The 21,426-nt window shown below is 36.3% G+C and overlaps 1 protein-coding gene across 4 annotated transcripts in view; it reads right to left on the bottom strand.

Annotated features, from left to right (window-relative positions):
* NTF3 (neurotrophin 3) overlaps positions 1–21,426 on the bottom strand; it is a 75,635-nt gene that overhangs the window by 32,339 nt on the left and 21,870 nt on the right. The window contains exon 2 of one of the 4 annotated variants that reach the window (XM_021393517.1): positions 7,733–7,810. The exons of 2 other annotated variants lie outside the window; for them this stretch is intronic. The gene's annotated coding sequence lies outside the window, so the exon portion shown is untranslated. The remainder of the gene's footprint in view (positions 1–7,732; positions 7,811–21,426) is intronic. One more of the 4 variants, XM_021393525.1, reaches the window with a different exon arrangement.

Here is a 21,426-nt window from a genome sequence, read left to right as displayed (position 1 = left end):
CTATATAATGTTAATTATACTTTATTTATGAATAATTTAGGCTTTGTTCTTATACCAATCAGAAGTGGAAATACAGCACTTGTAAATCTTCTTTTGAATGGGAATTCAAATCTCTTCATAGTTCTGTATAGTCTCCCAGTGGTGTCTGATCCACTGGCTCCTCTGTTCTGAATAACAGAAATTACATACACGTTATATGTATGGTATGTTTTATACACATACATGTACATGTACATATATATGAGTACACTGTACGTTGAACAAGACTGTAGGTATCATGACGTTTGTCTGAGCAGATTTTCAGTTTGATTTTTACATGACAATAGTAAAAATTGGTAAAGCCTTTGATTTTAATCTTACAATTACATTAGCAGGTATTCTTGTTTTAAATTTTCCACTGAATGACTTTTAAGCATGCTATATTCCCTTGACATACTAATGAGACCGGTAATACAGACCCCAAAAATACAATTTCCCCCCCAGAATAAACCGCATGTATCAGCCTTGGATCATAGATATGAGCTCTGGGAAACTGTCACCACTGGTGTTGTGAATTCAATTTTTTTAAGGTTTTTTTGCTTGTATTTTGGTTTTCCTACACTCCCTTGTTGGAAGCATATTTCAGCTCTCCCTCATCATGTTCACTAGTGTGTTTCTACCAGTCTTTAAAAATAAAAGAACTGCTGGCACTCTACTGGCCAAAAAACTCACAAAAACAACAACAAAAGCAACAAAACAGTCCAGTAATTCTTACCTTAAATTTAATGAACAACATTGGAATAAATTACCATCTGTCTATAACATCCCTAGGTGTCTATTCAAATACTTTTCCATCATTCCAGTGTTCACTTTAAGTTGTGCAGAGCAGCACTGTTTATGTCAGAAAAATTTTAATTTGGATTCAAGGTGATATTCCAGCTAATATATATATAAATCTTTTCAAATTCCCAACCAATAATTCTCTTCAAAATACAGAATGCAGGACAATTTTGTTTCATAGTTGCAAAAAAAAATCTTTACAAAATCTGGACCTACATAAGCTGATACATTTTCCATAAATAATGCAATTCTTTATTATTCTTTTACAAGTTGGCTCTAACTAGCTTTTGTCTATTTTCTCTTGTAGTCCTCAGTTTTCTCCTGTGTTTGCATGTCCTTATGGGTTGTTTGTTAATCCAGACAGTCATCTGTGGCCTTCTCATACTTTCCCCACAGAACTTGTAATTTGTTTTGTTTATACTGTGCATTCTGGCAATTTTCATAACATTTTTCCCCCTAAATATACAGCAGGAGTTTGTAACATTTTCATTTCTCAGATTGACTCCTTTGTGCCCCATCACCATCCAAACAGATAGAATCCATAAGCTCCCATGAAATTTCTTGTTTGCTCACAATTACATTAAAAATATTATTATAAAATATAATTAAATAATAATAATTGCTCCTATTATTATTATTTGACATAAATATTGCTGCTCATCTTCTTCTTCAGTATCTTTGTGAAAAAAAAATTGTATAAAAATGCAGACAGTTGGAATATTTTATGCATGCAGACGTCTTCTCAGCTATAAGTGGGAGAGGCTTGCTAGATTTCAAACTTGGTGTCCCAGTATATTAGAGAAGTGAAATTTGTGGTTAAGAAAGTCAGTTGTTAAACTTAGACTATGTCTACTACAAACAAGCCTAAGAAGCACCCTTTGCCAATTAATCCTAACCATTTACAGTGAAAGATACCTCTCAGAAGGACAAGACTGATACTGTCGACTGTCTTGAATTAAATTATATTTAAATCTATACTCTGAATATGTCACACTGATGTTATTCAATAGCTTGAAGGCATGTAAAACTTTGTGGCTCCCAACTAGAGTGAATACTAGACTTAAAAATTGTGCATGCTATTTATCATACAGAACATGAATATTGTATCAAGCACTGTCTGTATGAATATTGTATCAAGCACTGTCTGTATGATGATGTGTTCTGTTTGCCTTCCCATTTCATGAATGGTTTTTAGTAACTCTGACCCTTGTTGTCTTCCCACCTGAATGTTATCCTTCATACAAATTTAGTATAATTGTTATGTCTGTTATGCTACAGAATTAGAATAATTTCTCCAGAGTCAGGACTGTGATGTCTTTCCTTCAGACTTGTTTGTGGCATTATCTAGTTCTCATAGAGTAAATGATCTTATTACATGAAAACAAACAAACAAACAAGCAAACAAAACTTTATAGTAAAGGCTGCAGTGTGAATTTAATGCAAACCACGGATTTGTCAGAATTTCTAACTGCACATAATCCAGTTCAGACATGAGTGTTTGATTTTAAGGTTAGTAGAAATTCATTTTCAATTAACAAAGACTAAACCAAAACAAATTTTTGGTGTACAGCTACATTAATAAAGCCTAATTTCTTATGAACTTGCTTTCTGTGCCAGTAGTCCTTCCCTCAGTTTCACTCCCTTCCATTCTGCAATATCTCAGCTTCCACTTGCTCTCACCTCCCTGTCCATTAATGTCAATGGTTTACGGGCGTTCGGCCCAGTTCCGTGACAAATGGGACGGGGGACCCACGGACCCATGCCCCGGGAAAGGGAAAAGGGAAAAAAGGGTAAGGAGATGGGCCTGATAGCAAAAACAGCGGGAACATCTGAGGAGAAACAAACTAATTTACTAAATAAGATATTGGAATGCAAAATAACACACTATAATACAATATAATTACAATTTAATTTAATAAATCCAATACAATGAGAGAGAATGTCCAAAAATCAAGGTAGGCCTTACTCTAATACCGACGATAAGAAAGCTGGGGAGCAAGATGCTGCCAGGACGAGAGGTGGGCGGAAAGAGAAAAAGATCTTGTGATCTGCGAGTTTTTATCTTTCCCTCTGACCAGAATCGGTAACAGAGGAGCAAAGTCCCCTGGGGAAAGTAGTAGTCCTCCTCTTCTGAGAACCAGGTACATACACTACATGATGTTATGATGTGGAATACCAATAACCGAAAATCATAAAACCATGACAATTAAGCAACTACAGCATCTTATCTCTTTCCCTCTTCTCTGACTACTGTCTTGTCAAGAGACAGCACATCATTTTGCCATTTGAACTCTGTGAATGCTAATGCAGATGCTAGGAACTTATAAGCTTTGCTCTTTATAAATGAGACACTAACCTGAGTGTTTTAATGCCAGTTATCATGAAGCTTGTAGGACTTCAGTATTTTTGAAAATTTTGCACCTCTTTCAAATTTGGTTAAATAATATAATTTCAGATTTAGAAATTACTGGGAGGGATTAGCAGGCTCTTTGATAATACATTTTTTTTCTTCAGTAAAACAGGCTAAAAAGGCACAGTGGGAATGCACATAAGGAGGTGCAAGGTAGAGTAATTCCTTTATTGTTAAACAGTATTTCTGTTCCACAGAATATTTTTATATTTATGTTTTTTTCTATGTTTGATATGTCAAACATAATTTTTAACAATCATTTAGGATCAATGGGTCATCAGTCCAGAAGGCCTCTCAAATGGGAGATTCTGGAAAAGCAATAATCTCTTCATTCTGTTTTGTTTTCTGATACTTACTTGCTCCAAAATAATTCAAAGATGGTTTTCCCTCTTATTAAAAAATGGAGTAAGTCTTTATTAGTAGTAGTAATAGTATTAGTATACTTCATGGTACTGGAAGCACTTGATCACATGCTAGAACAAGAGATTCACTGCTGACAACTCAGTTGATACAGTTGTCTCATTTAGCGTCTATGTAAAACCTCCGAATTCAAAGATTTATAACAGTGCTGAATACTTCTCTGCTTCCTAGCACTGAACCTTGTTTCGGAGAAATTAGCAGTCTCTGAGAATTCATAATCACGCTCTTGGAGAAAACTGGGACCAAAGCTTTCAAGCTCCTTCCCCCGCAGCAAATAGGAACTTGCACTAGTACACAGTCACAAGGTAATAAGTTCCTCTTATCACCTGACTGTAGAAGGGAGTGCATCTGAAAAATGCAACCCTTTCCACTGAGTATGGGCATGCATTTTCTTTCTATTTTACATATTCCAAAGAAGAATTAACAATCTGAAAAGAAGCATGTTGTGTCATATTATAGTGCAAGATCATGACATAGGACATTATCTGCCAAATGATGACTAGCTAAGTATCCCATATAACTGGGTGAGAACCTTTAAGTCATGGGCCAAAGACACTGATTGATAGCGTTAATGTTGGCCACAGAAAAACTGAATTCCTCAAAAGGAATTGCAATGACTTGTTCTTAGGTCCCCAGGTTGTATTATCATCTCACTGCAACACATATTTTCATGTTAAACTTGTGCATTACAATATTTGGGGTTTGTAATTTGTCAGGCAGTGGTCTGCCGATGTCATATTGCATTCAAATCTGAAAAAGTTTCAATTAATATCTTAAGGAAGATTTCATTTGCTCTTACTATCAATACGCTGCTAAAACCTAGGAGTATTTTAATACTCTTCTGTTGTCCATTATTGTTGTAGCTTTATTTTTTAATGCTATATTTTTTAAAACAAGATTTTATATATATGTATATACACATATATTAAACTAACACAGCCTTCCGCCATTCATTCACTTAATTCACTCATTCTTGTTCCTTTTAGCCTTTTGGGCAAGTTAATTTCATTAAATTTTTTCATTAATTTTCTATAAACTCATATCTTGGGGAATAAAATGACTAGCATGAACAGAAAACTTTCAAGTAATTTCAGTTAGAATAGATTTTATTTGTTATGTGTCAACTGCAAATCTTTCTCTGGCCTCCCACTCTTAAGCTCCTATGTGTGAAGAGTTCATGGGCACAACTTTGAAGCAGTGAAGGTTCTCTGTGAACATCCAGAAACACTTTTTACTGTACAGGTGACCAAGCACTGGAACAAGTTTCCCAGAGAAGCTGTGAAGTCTCACGCCTTGGAGAAAATCATCATCTGCCTAGACATAGCCTTGAGCACCCCTTTCGGGGTGTCCCTGATTGAACAGGGACTGGACCAAGAATTTGCTGACAACCTCAACCAATCTGTCATTCTGTGACTACAGTCTTTGCTGACTCATTGACATTTCACATGATAGGTGATACATATAATTCAAAAAATGCTATTTCACAAATAAAGTCTGAGAGAATATAAACATTTTTTCTTGAACAGAGAATGTTCTATCAAAATTGCTTTGGTAGGGTTCAGTAACTCTTTTCATTTTGCTTTCCATAATTATTCCTTCATGTCCACACTCCAGCATAAGCATGAACAAGAAAGGTCAATTTTAAAGGAATTTTGTATCTTGATTCCAGAAAGTGCTTATTGCAAATTTGCAAAATGAGGATCTCTATGGGGACTTCTTGAAAATGAAGTCTATGGGGTAGGATGGGGCAAACCTATTCTATATGTGAGTGATGCATCTATTGGTGAAGCCTGGCATTTGAGTGGTAGGTATACTGCTGAAACAAGTGATAGGGTGAGTAAGGCTGTCAGTTCAGAGGGGCGCCAAATGGGATGCATGCAAGAGCTGTTGCCCTTCTGCTATAGGAGCGCCTGTAGATCTTTGGGGATGCAGCAAGCAGGAGTCTTTGCTGATAGCTGCTGGAAGGAATGCAAAGAGGGAACTGAGTACAGAGCATTGCTTAAAACAGGCTCCAAAGCGCTTTGCTGTGAATGACCAAATGCTTACAAAAAACTCCCAGAATTAGTTCCAGCTCAAAAAAGCAATCACTTAGTGAAAGTTGTTTGACACATCTGCCTACATAACAAATACAATTGAGTGTGTACAGGGGTATCAAAATCCACTTAAATCCAGTTCTCAAAGGTTGATGATCACACTATACAGAGAGCCAATAATGGGCAAAACCACCACATTGATGCTACTTAAACTCCATTATTACAAGACTTTATCTTGATCCCAGGCTCTTTACTAGTCTTCTAATGGATTGAATTTAAGATGGAAAGAAGGAAAATATATTGCATTTATTCCTTTGTAGGAATTTTTCATTCAGTTCTCCACATCTTAATTCTCTACTGACCCGTTGAGATCTGGTCCATGTATGAGGGTGTCAGTAGTATCTGAATTTGTGCAAACACCTGTGAAAATTGTTGCTTTGTCTAGTTAGGCAGTTTGATGTAGATATTCTTCCAAAATTAGTCAGAAGCCTTATCAGAATGAGACAGAAAATTCTTAATCAAATTTGGGAGCTGACTTTTGAGTTAGGAGTGTTGACAGGAACAGATCTGCCTGTCTGGCAATTATCAATTATTTCCCTATCAGTCATAGAACAAACCTAAGCATCTTCAGATTTTGGCTGAGCAAGAGGTGTGCTCAATATTTGTTTTCCTAGAGACATTCTAGTTCTGCAGATCGGTTTCTGACTTGGATCTGAAAGTGCAAGAGGTGTATTTCCGTGCACCAGAAATGTCATAGCAGAATCTGTTGCCCATGAAAAGCTTCTACCCAACACGGTAGAAATTTCAAAAAATATCTGGCAAAATTATAACATTGTCAAATCAGAATATAAATTCAACTCCAGTCTACTTTTAATTCAGATCCAAAATACTGCCTAGGAAGACTGCTGCAAGGTAATGGACTGTTTTTCCTCTCAGGCATCTGTGCTCTTTTTCCTTTTTTTTTTTTTTTTCCCTCATCTGTGCTTCACTTGGCTTAGCCAGATAACTAAATAGCTGTGATTAACTCTATTTTTGAAGGTGCTCACATTTTTTTGTTAGTATATTGTACTGTTTCTTTAGCACTAAACAATACATTCAAGCTGTGGCAGGAATATGATCAGACAAAAGGTGAATGACAGTTTTTCCTGAAGTGTAAAACTTACTCAATTTTCTGCTAAATTATTCTGTCCCTATCAGCAGTTTCAGTTATTTCCATAGACTTGGCTCATAAATATTGCATGTCTGCCTAGCTGGGAAATTGCATTTCCATTTTCAACACCTGCTATGTGCTAGACTTCTATTAGAGGACTAGCTGGATTTCTGCAAGAATGAGATACTTACAGTTAGAATTGTTACCCATGGCCATTTTAAAAACATGATTAATGCTCATCCTAGTTTTACCTTTGCTGTAAGATGATTTCAGTTTGTTATTAAGTTTGAAGTGTGTTTGGGACTCTTACTTGACTTCTCTTTTTCTTACAATGTAATTATACAACCATATTCCTTGCTTTTCCTTATAAAACCAACCTCTGATTTTCTTGTCCAGTATCTACCTCCACACCCATTGTTGCACAGCATGCTTCTTGGTGACTATTCTCCAAGATGTAAGCATTTGCATTTAGTGGTGGTGTATGTATAGAGGCTGCAGAGAATTCAGCAGACAATACAAAATACTGAAAGTCAATAAAACGTGTATACCAGAGGCCATTTTTGATAATTGCAATTTCACATGTACTCAGTTATTCATGGAAGCTCTGAATCCATCATTATATATTTTATTTACCAGATCTCAGTAGCTATTTTAGTAAGACAGACCAATACAGGGCCAGATCTGCTCTCCAACAAGACTGGCAAACCTGGATTTCTGTTCATTCACAGCAGGGATATAGAATCGGTACTAACATGCTGTTTTTTTTTCCAACACCATGACACATAAACATGTAAATATTGAACAACTTTCCCCCAACGTTCACAAAAGCATGCTGAATGAAGCACAGCATCCTCTCAGTGCTGTATGCTATGAACATATATTTCCCAGCCTTCTGCTTACCTTTACTATAAGGCTGAGGCCTGCAAGGGCAGCACAGGGGCCTTTGGTGGCATTCCTTCACAGTTTCAGTTGCCCTGTCTCAATAAATAAATGCACAAGGATGCATACTATATTATTAAGTTGGCAGATCAGTGGATACCTTTTAGCTCAAAGCAGCCTAAGATTCAATTATCAATCCCAATACTTTAGAAAATCTAGCAAAATTAAACTCTGCTATTTTTTAAAAAATAAATATTTATGATTATTCCATGATCTATTTATTAATTTCAAATTCATACTAATTGGTTATTTTTGTCAATTTTTAAAAATAAAAAATGCAATCTGTAACCACAGAATTAAACTTTGTGTACAAACTCTCTCTTTAGTGCACTGTATATTCTATTTGTTTTTTTTTCCTCTACTATCTTTTGCTACTCTGTGAGTTTACAAAGGCAATGAATTCAGAAATAGACATTTATTGAAATAACATATGACATCTCTGAGCAAACTGTATCATCCATCAACCACAAATCTGGAAACTTTCATATACATAGACACTTCTCTTTCCTGCAGTAGACCTACAGTTCTCAAAATCAGAAAGTTCCAGGCAAGAAAATCATACAGAGTCTAAAATGGACATGAAGAGATTACCATTCCCTTACTCCCAAATTCTTGCTCCCTCTGTATAATCTATGTGGTTCTCATTGACCTTCAGGATGCGAACTTTACACATTTTATAAGCAATCTGTAGTTGTGCTGTAAGCATCCCTAGCTGCTCAAAGGACATCTTCTGCCTGACTTACCCTTCAACTAAGCAGGGCTTATCTTGCTGCATGTTAGAAGTCTTTCTCTGATATTTGAGCACTTTGCCAGTGTGGGAAACCTAGGTGGCAAAATCTGAAATGCATTAATTTCTCTCATGTATGATAGCTAGTAAATGCCATTTTTAAATGCCACCAAACCATAAGGCAAGAATATTGTTTACATACTACAGCGTATAGTCTCATTAGGATTCTTTTCCATAGACACTCAGGGAGAAATTTGCTTAATATCTTAAGAGACATTTGACATGCCTGAAACATCCCTGCAAATCTAGTCCCAGTTTATCGGAGACTCCTGCTCGTCCAGAGCAATGTGCATTATTGGAAGATATGCCAAATCCCCTTGAGCATGTCAAATGGCAACAGTAATCAGTGTGTGGGCACCTGAGTCAAGCCCCTAGTTAACCTTGGCAATTACAAGGCAGATAGCCTTTAGTGGTATGTTTGCTGTATTGAGGAGTTTCTGAAAACTTTTACACTGACTATGATGTTGTCTTGTTTGATGTTTTATTATTACAGAAACATAGGCATAAATGCAGTTTTTAATCTTTATCTAGTATGTTATTAACAAAATTTCACTGGAATGTTAACATGTGTGATAGACTGATAATTAATATCTCTCCTGTATGTTACGATCTCTTAAGTCTGAATTACAGTGTTCAAGCTTTCTTCCTCAGGTATGCACTTATGGTTCTTCTTCATTTCTTAGTGTTTCAGTAGTGTTAGTATCCACAGCACTATGCAAAGCCTCAGCTGTTAATCCTCAAAGTTGCATCATGCAGCAGAGCTCCTCATCCATATATTACAACTCTGGAAAATAGAGGCATAGAGTTAACATGTCCAATGAGAACAGTTACCCTAGTTTCCAGTGCTTAATGAATTTGTTGCCGCAGTCTTCAAGAAGTATGAGTTTAGCTTACAGCTGGCAGTAGAATGAAGATTTAAATGCAGTTTCCTGCCTCAGACTGAACTAAATGCACCCAGGGAAGACATAAGTGTCTGCAGCCCTCAGAATGGAGGCTGGATGGCATATCAGTTTTGCAGTGGCACTTTCTGTTGGAGCCCATTTATCTGCTGTGTTCATTTCTCCAGATTATGCTAAAGGTTATTATTATTCTAGATTTTATGCTAGTTTCAAACGTTAATCAGCAGAGACATGGCACTGAAATTTTCCTTGGAACTTCTGCATATTTATTGTCTTGCATGACGTAAGTATATATCATTACTGAATGTTGATAACAGACAAGAAGGAAATATTTAACAGACACAAATAACCACTATGTTTAGCTCTTAATTTACAAGTTTTAAATGGTGTCCAAATGCTAGAGATGGGAACCTTGTGAACTGCATATTCAGCTTTGTATTTTGCATCACCACTAAAAAAATAAAAAGTAAAAATTATTTTCATTTACTTAGTCTAAAGTGAATATCTTAAGGTTTGTGAATTCCTGAGATGTGTTTTCATGCCAAACTAAAAATAATTATCAAAAAAAACCCAAACACCTACAAGAAAACTCAAGTCCCTCTACTTCACAGAACTTTATGAGTTAAAGACAATGTGCTTATGCCCTTGCAAGGTAGTCTGCCCAAAGACAAGGCAAAACAAAACATTGCAGAGTACATGAAAACAAATTAATTCACTGGAAAAGTCCTTTACACATCATTCTTGGAAGGCTGAGGGAGTTATCTCCATTTTCAACCCTCTACAGAAGAATTACTTGGAAACATTTTGTAAGGTCCAGTGAAGAGGTCTCAGTAAGAGATGGAAACAATGGGAACAATTTATGGCTTACATGTCCAGCCCCCAGCCAGGGGCCACAAGTAGCTTTGGACAGCTAAGGATTCAGCCCCACAAGCTAATAAAATTTTAACATGATTATGTGATTTCTAGTGATATTTCTCATGAGTTGATTGCATGTAGGTTCAAGCACAGACTGCGCAGGCGACAAAGGAATGCTGTGGAGGGGTGGGGGAGGAACAGTGCAGTGCTAGCTCCCATCTCTCACCACATACACTCATTTGAATCAAAATCCATGTGCATTACACATTACATATACTTGTGGCATTTGGCAAGTAAAATACAGTGATTTAGCAACAATAACATTTCAACCTACCTATATGTCTGTGTACCTGTAAACACGTTTTTTTGTTATTAAGCAGATGTGTAACGTTTCTTAGTTAATTATAAAACTTGAGCTTGTGTTATTTCGTAAAATAATGTAATAAGTTCATAGGTTAACATGTTCATTAGCTTCACAAAAACACAGTCAAATATCCCACTAGTGCTATGTTATTGTTGCCATCTTTTTATGTTTAAATTAAAAAATATTAAAAATAAAACACATTTTGTTAATTTTATACTTTAACTGTATTTTATATGTGGTCCAGGACAATTCCTCTTTACTCAGTGTGGCCCAGGCAAACCAAAAGTTTGGACACCCATGCTTTACAGTGGTGGACTTCCCTCCCTGACAGATTAAAATTGGATATTGAATGCAAAACAACAGTGAAGATGAGCAAAAGTATTTTTCATATAAAATGAAAACATAAACCAGAAAGAACGTTCCTTCACAAAAAGCGAAGTATTAATTTTTTTTCTGTTCAGTTTTATAATGACTCCATAGATCAATATAAATGAAGTTAATTGAGAGATTTGTATGGACGTTGGTGTTATACTGAACTGGTGTTGTGTGGACAGGCTACTGGCGAGTGAGATTCACTCCTGTTTACCTTATTCCAAAAATAACACAATTTATTCTTGACTTACGCTATCCTTTTGTCCTCTGACAAAAAACAGGTAGGCTTCTGTGGAAGTGAGAGTCCTCTTTGTCTTGCATCTTAACAATGATTATGAACAGAAAAACAGGAATGGAAAACAAGACAACACAGCTGAGGCATATAGAAATTAAGTGGTAGAACTAACTATGCTAGCTGGTGAAGTTATGGTGCTTGGGGAGACACAAAGCATTGCTGAGATGCAATGTTTACAGAAAATCTCACAACTCATATTTGTATTATATATTTATAAATTCCTGGAACTCAATTTTATAGGGTTTTTGATTAATGGCTGTATTGCAGTTCAGCTCCAAGCCTACTGAACTTACTGTACTGGAACTGAGCAAGACACACTCTAGCCAAATATGAACACCACTACTTGAGAGTGATTTAATGGTGGTTCACTGCTCAAAGGCATTTCTGTGCAGTCTCTGCTTATTGTACACACAGAAGGAGGGCTTCTTAGAAGCTTTCTTAAATCCAAAGTCAAATATGTGTTTGTCTCAGATACGTCCATGGCAGAAGAGGTGAAGAACAATCAGAAATGCTGTTCTTTCTCCATCACCTTTAGATTAAATTGAGTGCAGTTCCTGAAGATTTGCCAACACCAAAACGATATTCTACTGACCCTTGTGTTCAGTCCCACGGCTGGTATGTGAGAACAGGCTCACTGGAAATTTCACCCACCCTCTTACAATCAATCCTTGTAAAAAATAAAACAGAGGATTGATAATTGCTGTTTATAATACAGATCTTCAGAAAACATAAGGCACATTTGTACTCCCTTAGGAAGCATAGGACTTAATACAACTAATCTTATTTGATCTAAGTTCTTTCTAAACTTCTAATTTATTTATAGTAGAAATATGAAGCTACAAGTGACATTTAGAAATGCTCAGACTCATTCTGTTAAGAAAATAGCCAGATCTTCCATCCAGTGTACAAAAATAGCAATAATAATAATAATAAACATCCCACACTCATATAGAGTAAATTCTGGAAAATTGAATTTGCAAGTGAAAAATTAATGCTGAAGGGTTTGTTGTTGTTGTTTTCAATAAAGAAGATTTTCTCCTTTAGGAATATGACATTGTGATTTTAAAAACAACGAACAGTTGCAATGATGTTAGCTTATTAAGTAGCACCTGTTCAAAAATTAAAATAAAATGAAGAGGCACAGGATTGCTGATATTCATTTAATTATGCTGCTGCAGCTTATTGGTTTTGAAGTGAAGACGTAGTTTACTCTGTTTTAAATGAAAATGTTACAAGTTGCTATGGCTGTTTGCATTTGGAGGAATATCTTTTATTGTTGCACCTAAAATATTATACACAGGTAGTAACTATGATCTATTTATGACAAAATTATGTCTTTTGTCTTTTTCTTGGTACTGGTTTCCTTCAGTAGTCATATCCAATTAACTTCATTTATACTTAGTTCTAATTTCCTTTGAGCTTTGCAAGGTATAACAGCTGTCTTTTCTGACTCAGGGCACTACTTTAAAAGATAATTTATTGGAGTAACTAGTGTATTGATTTTCCTGCTGCAGAATCTAAGGATGTGAAGTGGATCAGCCACCAATCAGACATTACAGCAGTCAAGTTCTAATAGGAGTGATAAACTGTGAAAAAGTTGCCATTTTAATGGGACAAGACTTAAAAAAAAAAAAAAGATACAGTCTGTACAATCTGAGAACGTTAACTCTGAAAAAAAATGTGATACTTTAAAGAGGAACGGCAGAAGAATCAAGAATGTATTTATATATCTAGAGACAGTAAAGGTTTTAGATTCAGATACATTTACAGGCTTTCCAGGTTTTCAAAGAAGGAATGATTTGTAATTGTGTTTTTTATAGGTATCATCAGTCAGAGTAGAGAGAATTTGTATGAATGTGGTACACAGAAAATCATTCACACTGGGTAGTTAACCTACTCACAAGTTGGTATTACTTGCCATCTTGGATATAGCCATCTCTGGGAGTAGCAGGGGCCAAAAGGGCAAAAGAGGCATGAGGAACTGCATTCTTCCATTCCCAGAACTAACATCTCTTCGACACAGTACTTAGATGAATCATGTAAGAAGATGACAGTCCTCACTGTTTGTTATAGCTGTGGGCATAGTGGATTTAGAGGATAAACTCCAGTATCCAATATCCTGACATACTGTATTACTGGATATATGAAGGATTAAGGAATACCAGAGGGATTGTGTATTTTCATCCTTACTCATTAAGTAATTTTGAGTAAGTACTCCCAAAGCATTCCCCAGTGTTTCTCACAGCTTTATCAGTTCAATTCCATCTCACCAAATGGAGACAGAATGACTCCCACTGATTTCATTTGGTGATGGATTGGAACACAAGTCTTAGGAGGAGCAGCTGAAGGAACTGAGATTATTCAGTCTGGTGAGTAAGAGATGCTCAGCGGAAACCTCATCACTCTAAAACTACCTGAGAAGAGGTTTTAGCAAGGTGGGGGTTGGCCTCTTCTCCCAGGTAACTAGTGATATGATGAGAGGTAATGGCCTCAAGTTGCACCAGGGGAGGTTCAGGTTGGATATTAGGAAAAATTTCTTCTCAGAAAGCATGTTAAAGCATTGAAACAAGCTGCCCAGGGAGGTGGTGGAGTCATTGTCCCTGGAGGTTTTCAAGAAAAGGGTAGATGTGACAGTGGGTAACATTGTTTTATGGGCATGGTGGTGATAGGTTGAATGGGTGATCTTAGTGGTTTCCAATCTTAATAATTCTATGATTATACGAAATATGCTAGATGTCATATACAGAGCTATTTATTTAGAAGACTGAAAATAGCTGAAAGTGTATTAAAATGCACGTGGATGCTCATGAATTGCGTTTTTTTTTTTGCATAAATTTTATACATTTTTATGGTTCATGGTCTTGGCTGTCAATCACAAATGTAAAAGGCATTAAAGATGCCTTAAAAAGAATGCATAAGATAAATCAAAATCTCCTGCATTACAGAAGAACAGGGACAGATTACCTTTGGGACCAATGAAACTACAAGCACTAAACACTATTTGTACCCATTTTTAGTGTGATAACTTTTTTCTTCTCAAACATGACTTTAGTAACTAGAAGTCACTTTTATTCTTTCTTCTGTGAAATTAGTGTGAAAATCGAAGAAAATAACTTTCTGAAACATTTTAATGCTTCTGTACACTAATGAAGAACCATATTTGCTTTTGGAAGAACAAAGTTATAAGAACGTTATACACAAATTTCACATCACATCTCATAGTGCAAGGCTAGGGAATATTGTATCAGATTCTATGGTTGTTTTTTTTTTTTCCATAGGTGACAACTCACTGAAAGGAAAAAAATATGTTTACGCTCTTTCTTGGACTCACATTTCAGTTAAGACCTTCCTGTGAATTTTTGCTATGTATAGTGGATGCAGATTCACAAGAAAACTCTGATATTACTGTGGTCACCATAAACATTTTCTTAGCAAAAGCAAGAAGTTAATACACATTTTTTACTGCACGTGGTCATGTGAATACTACATGAGGGCTTAGAAAGACACATTTTAATTTAACTGAAATAGTGTCTGGATAAACTTTATTAGCAAAATCAGTATCATGACTTATGTAAGCAACCCCAACTATGTTACCTACTGCATCATGAGCAAAATGCACTGTCTGGGGGCAGGGAGTGAATGCTTTCATGCCTCTCAAAGCCACTGTTAGTCTACCCACAGACCACTTGATCACTGTACACATCAATAATGAGTCCATAAGGTCCGCATCCAGCAATATCATTTACAGTTATATTCATGTAAACCTTTATTATATGTATGCTGCATAATGAAAACAGTGGCAAGCAAAAGCCTAGTGTTCTCTAGATTTTATTTAGTTTTTGTGAAACAGATGCGTGAAACACACAGTGGAGAAAAACACCTAAAAATACTTTTGCCCATTCACAAATAAATCTAAAAGGAATCTTGGATCCAGGAGCTGTCTTTAACTGCTCACACAGCAAATCTAGTCTCAAAGTTTTTATAATGTACTTAGCAGTATCCTTGAGACAAAGTTAAGTAGTACTATCACTTTTCACAGGTACAAAAAATTTTAGAAAACTGCATTCTTATTTTACTTCAGAATCACTAAATGCACTCTAGTTACCCAGGGTCCAGACGACAATGAAGCAAAACAAACAAACAGATATACAACACCTCAGTTGCACTAGGAGTCAAATTCAGCAAAAATACCTGATTAAATGTAAAGTAACATGCCTTCACTGGTAGAACATTGCAGCAGCTACATGTTCATCGGTTATGCTACTGTAAAACATGAAGCTAATTTTAGCAGCATTAACAAGTCCTTAATTGTTTTCTCAAAATTATAAATACAATTCTAAGGGGAGTTAGGAACCCAGATTATTGAACTTAACCACGAGAAACTTATTTCTGACTAGCTGCACGCCAAGAAAATATCCTTCAGAATTTCTGGGAACTGTCAGTTTTCAATTGGTCTCAACAGTACTTGAAGTCAGGAGCATCTGCAAAGTCACAGATGCAGTCTGCATGATGCTAAAGGACAGTTCTCTCAAGACTGTAGATGTTTATTTGCAACAACTTTCCTAAAATTCTATGGAAAAAAACATTACAAATTTATTGTTTATTATTTGATTAATTATGGAATATTTTTAATTATTATTGCTATTACAATAACATCTGGAGGCCCTCATCAGGTTCTAATTTCTCAGACCTAAGACTGTGTAAGAGACATAACATTTGTAAGTCATAATGAATGAGACCCCACAGAGTTCATCATGTAAGGGGAGAGGAAGTGGGGACATGCCTCTGGCATTTGGGGCTGGAAGACAACCAAGATGCTCTTGGACTGTCCAATGGGCACACATCCAGTCAGGAAAAGGATTATAGTACTCAGCTGCAGCTGAAATAAAATCTTTTAGTAAGTTTGCTTTCACACACAACCCTATGGAGTGAAATACACATCTGCAATTCAGTGATTTCTCCTGCTCCATGACCTCAGTTAGTCCAGCATGTAGGTTCACAAAGCAGGGGAAGGGCCACAGAAGTATTTATTAAAGACAGAAAATTTGGCCTTTTCCGCACAGGAACTACAGGACTCTGATGTTTAGCACTCAAGATCTGACAACTCATGTACAGTCATGAAGTAAGATGTCAGTCTATATCCTACAAAGCTCACAATCTAAGAGAAGAGTTTTAATGCATGTCTCATGGAAAGACAGAGTAGGAGAGATCATGATATAAAGAATGTCACTGTCCCTCTCTCACTACCACAGAAGTTCCATTAAATGTGACTAAGATCCTAACACCAATTTCCTTTGTGCACCATCTCAGCTTTGCTAAGCTGTGAGTGACTCTATACCTGTTCAAGAGCCAGAGTAGAGGCACATATCTTAATTGCTCCCAGTTAATTGGCTTCAATTTATGCATTCAGATCCTAGTCTTCTTTGACTGCCAGGCTAAGTTTTGCAGGATTTTCTTTGGAGTTGGAAAATATCTGTTTAACAACATGGGAACAGAGGTCCATGTTTTTCAGAGCCTACACCTCTCTCTGGAAGCCATTCTACAGAGATGTCAGAGATCGATTCTTTTCCCTTGCTCTGGACTATTGTTGAAGTAGACATCTGAAGGAGTATGGGATATGGCAGAAAGGACGAAACAATTGTATATGACAGAGACCCTGTGGCTAAAATAAGGTTAATGAGGGAAAAAACCACCAACAACAGAGGTGTCTCTCAAGGTCTTTGCAACGCATAGTCCATCTCACCCAATTTAAGACAATCTCTGAAAAACATGAGGTTTACATAGTGATACAGTCTGCATTCATCAGACCCTCAGTAAATTTTGGAAAAAATTAAAGATCTAAAAATTTAAATGTAGATCAGGTCTGGATCTACAGCTGAATTTTTGCTGGGTTGACTCCATCAGCCCAGTAGGCAACCACAACCAGTTGCATTTCCATGCTTTTTATGGATATAGCTACATTCAACAAGCAAAACAGACTAAAAGAGGAAAATTCATTTTTGCCAGGGCAAATTCAGAGAGACTCACAATCTTCTGCCCATATGGCTTGTTAATGACAAGAATTAGAGCAGCCTTGAATGGTTCTGTAAAAAAATACATTTCTGATATGGGTTCCATGCAAATTCCATAGATTAACTTGTGTAGCTTTTCTGGTGGTCCATTTTAATCCTGTTTCTTTGATCTTTTTGTCACCTGTAGAACGCACACGATTGACAGCAAGCAGTATAAACCAGTGACAAGACGGAAAAGTATTGGAGCAGTAATATAGATCTGAATGTTTGAAGAATGTGAATATTGGTAGAGAGGGCAGGAGGACACTCTTTTATCACTCAGACTTAGCTTGCACATGTTTAATTACAACAACATTACACTGAACAGTCTGGACAGTTTTAAGTACATCCATTTCTTACACAGAAGACTTATGGGAAGGCATACATCAAATATTTATGAAGATGCTAAATGCAATTCCTTCCAAGAAAAAAAAAGAATCAAAGGGAATAATCTGCCCAGGAAAAATGTTATGCTTATACAAAGCATAGAAAAATTCTTGAAAAGCCCCCGCTAATTGAAAAAACAAACTAAACAAATCCTATTTGACATATACTCTAGAGATAGGCAACAGAGAAAAAACAAAAAGGAAGATAATAAGCTTCTGTGCTGCATTAATTCAAAAATGCATTTGAATGAATTCAAGTAGCATGATAATGAACTAAGTCAGAGAGCACTGTCCAATCAGCTATATAATTCAGGGGATTTAATAATAGGAACACTTACAAATGAAGACTTGTTTGGGCTTATTTTTATGGAAAAGAGAAAATAAAACTATCGTGGTGAGTTAAATGACATTTAGAAAATAGGAGAGTCTTATCAAACTGATCTCTATTAGCCCTTCATAGCAGTAAGACCTTAAAATCAGGTCACAGGGATGAAATGAGAATTGGATTTAAACTATTTCATACAAAGGATTTGTGACATGTGGAGCAAGTTACCCTAAAGAGTAACTAAAGCAAGGAGCAAGGATGTTTTAAAAAGAGAAAATGAAAGTGAAATGCATAAGGAAATTTCCAACTAGAGAATCTTCAAAAGGAATACAATTCCTTTTTTTAATTTACTTATCAAGAGTAGCCAACCACTATCTGGGGCCTGAAGGGAAATTGTGATAAACATTATTTGTTTCTCTTCCCCTCTTCCTAACTATGTAGTTTGTAGAATTTTGTTTTGTTTCATCACAAATGCTGATTTTTTTCTTTCCCAGAGCACTGAGGAGAAGAGCTAATAAAATCTAAATGACTATGTGTTTTCTTTCAGTATGAAATATTTTATAATCTTTGTTCCTTTCATTCTCCTCAGCCTTAATTGAAAGTTTTGTGAATGCAAAGATTTTCTTTTACTACAAAATGAGCAATTTACTTCTTTTTACATCTCTGGAAAAACTTCCTGCCTTAAAAATGTTCTCATGGCATGGTCTGTGTAGAATAAGACACTGACAAGAATGCCATGGGACTGTTCTCATCTTGCTGTACTTGAGTTCCTTGAATAAATTCTTTGCTAAAATGGATTTTTGCCTGTGAGATTTCTAATATACTGTCTCTTACATTACATATTGAGCTGAAGAAGTGTTGTACTTCCTTGATTATTGTACATTAAGTGCTAACCTGTGACGTAGTGCTCTGAGACACAATAACTCTCTGCTCTAAGGTGCTGGAACTAAACTAAATAAAAAAGAAGTGGTAAAGAGGCCAAAATTACAGTCTCTCATCTGAACCCATTCAATCCTTAGGAGAAAGCCTCAGAATGGCTGCATTCAGAGTGGTGCAGATTTCCCTCAACTAACACAAAGCACACCATTTAGATACCTTAGCACAGATAAGCAGAATGGAAATTTGCCTACAGTTTGTACGCTGGAATGTATCGAAAGTTAACACTCATTAATGTAATGGCTTTAAATCCATTAACAAAACTGAGGGCTTCTGGAACTTAAATTGTAGCAAAATATTGAAAATGAATCCAGAATTTTAATTCCAAATCTTGAACCCACAGTATTTCTGTACTATTAATAATTTTCTTAAGTTAGAAACAAAACAAAACAAAAAAGTAAGTCAAAAGATCACTGTGTTTATACTGTGATTAAACTCTTTTCCACCTCAGCTGACATGTAGGAAGAAGGCAGTGAAATTACAATATATTTTTGAGGAATTATACTTGTATTTTAAAATATTTCTTTCATTACAATCTAGATAAACTAGATAATTTTCTTGCAGTATTATTTTCTTTCTTTCACATAGCTGTGGGCCATCAGAACCATCAAAGAAGATGACTCCAAGTTTCACAGCAGAAACTCAAGTTTTCCCCAAACTTAAGGAAAATGAAAGACTTTGGAAGAATGCAGAGGACAAGAAGGCTTTATCTTCTTGTTCAAAAATTTCCATATGCTTCCTTCCTTTGCTTTTGCTGGAGATGGAAAGACATGGAAAGGTCTCCTAAACACAGTCACATTCTCTCCTAACTTACACCATGATAAATCTGAGGAAGCACTACTTAAGACAGTAGTTATTTTAAGTCTAAACAAGCAACTTGAATCAGAAAACACGACGTTGTTTCTTAAATTTCCTCAATTAATTGGAATCTCATTGATTAGGAGCATTAACACCTCACCAATTCCCTACTGGATTTTCTCATAACAGTTCATCAGTACTGACATTAATTAAATAGAATATTGAGACAGCTCAGATACTAGATTATTACCTGTTGTATGCAACTCAGTCTATAGTTGTCATGGTTTTATGATTTTCATTTATTGGCATTCCACATCATAACATCATGTAGTGTATGTACCTGGTTCTCAGAAGAGAAGGACTACTACTTTCCCCAGGGGACTTTGCTCCTCTGTTACCTATTCCGGTCAGAGGGAAAGATAAAAACTCGCGGATCACAAGATCTTTTTCTCTTTTCGCCCATCTCTCGTCCTGGCAGCATCTCGCTCCCCAGCTTTCTTATCGTCGGTATTAGAGTAAGGCCTACCTTGATTTTTGGACATTCTCTCTCATTGTATTGGATTTATTAAATTAAATTGTAATTATATTGTATTATAGTGTGTTATTTTGCATTCCAATATCTTATTTAGTAAATTAGTTTGTTTCTCCTCAGATGTTCCCCCTGTTTTTGCTATCAGGCCCATCTCCTTACCCTTTTTTCCCTTTTCCCTTTCCCGGGGCATGGGTCCGTGGGTCCCCCGTCCCATTCGTCACGGAACCGGGCCAAATGCCCGTAAACTGTTGACAATACTCTATGCTATCTGTATGACTAAAGGCAGAAACTGGCCTCTGAGCTTCAATTTTTATGAGTTGCATATACAGATTTTTTCTCCAAGCATAGTAATTTAAAATGAGAAGGGATAGTCTGCTATTTTATTTAATTTCAGGCAGTCCCAAAATGTCTCTTATCTTCCCTATATAACTTGGGCATAGTATTTTCCTTGTAAATTTAATATCTGCACATGCAGATGACTCCAATACTTCAGATATCCTGAATCTTCCAGTCTTGACCTGCTGCTTTCCAGTCAACTGTATTTTTGATTAAAGGTTGAAATTTGATGAAAGCTTGAAATTGCAGACTGTGCTCCCCTGTGTACAGTAACAAGACATAGACCCTCATTACATTGCTAGGGAAGAAATTTCTAAGGCTTAATGTGTTTTCATCCCAGAGATGGAGGCTTATGAGGAGAAAATGGAAACATGGAACAGAAAAGAGGTATGTGTATGCTATTGCCTTCTCTGGAGGGCACAGAAATATTTCCTGAGTGTTTGTGATTGTTATGGTTTTGTGATTTTTTGTTGTTGGTATTCCACATCATTACATCAGGTAAGGTACGGGCAGTTAAAGAGTTAATTCCCCGGTTACTGTAAACTGCCTTTTTTGGTGTGGCCCTCTGAGGGGGAGGGGAGGAGGTGCACTCCCCAGGGGTCTTTGCGGGAGAGGGGGTGGTGAAACCACGTGGGAGACGCGGGGTCTGTTCTTCCCAGCCTGGCGGAGAAAGTACGTGGTCCTCCTGCATTTTACTGTGTAAGATTTTCAGCCTGTAAA

Source organism: Numida meleagris, chromosome 1, assembly GCF_002078875.1.
Source record: "Numida meleagris isolate 19003 breed g44 Domestic line chromosome 1, NumMel1.0, whole genome shotgun sequence".
NCBI classification, from domain to species: Eukaryota; Metazoa; Chordata; class Aves; order Galliformes; family Numididae; genus Numida; species Numida meleagris.
Note: the sequence above shows the minus strand (reverse complement) of the source record. Positions and strands in the feature narration are given on the sequence as shown.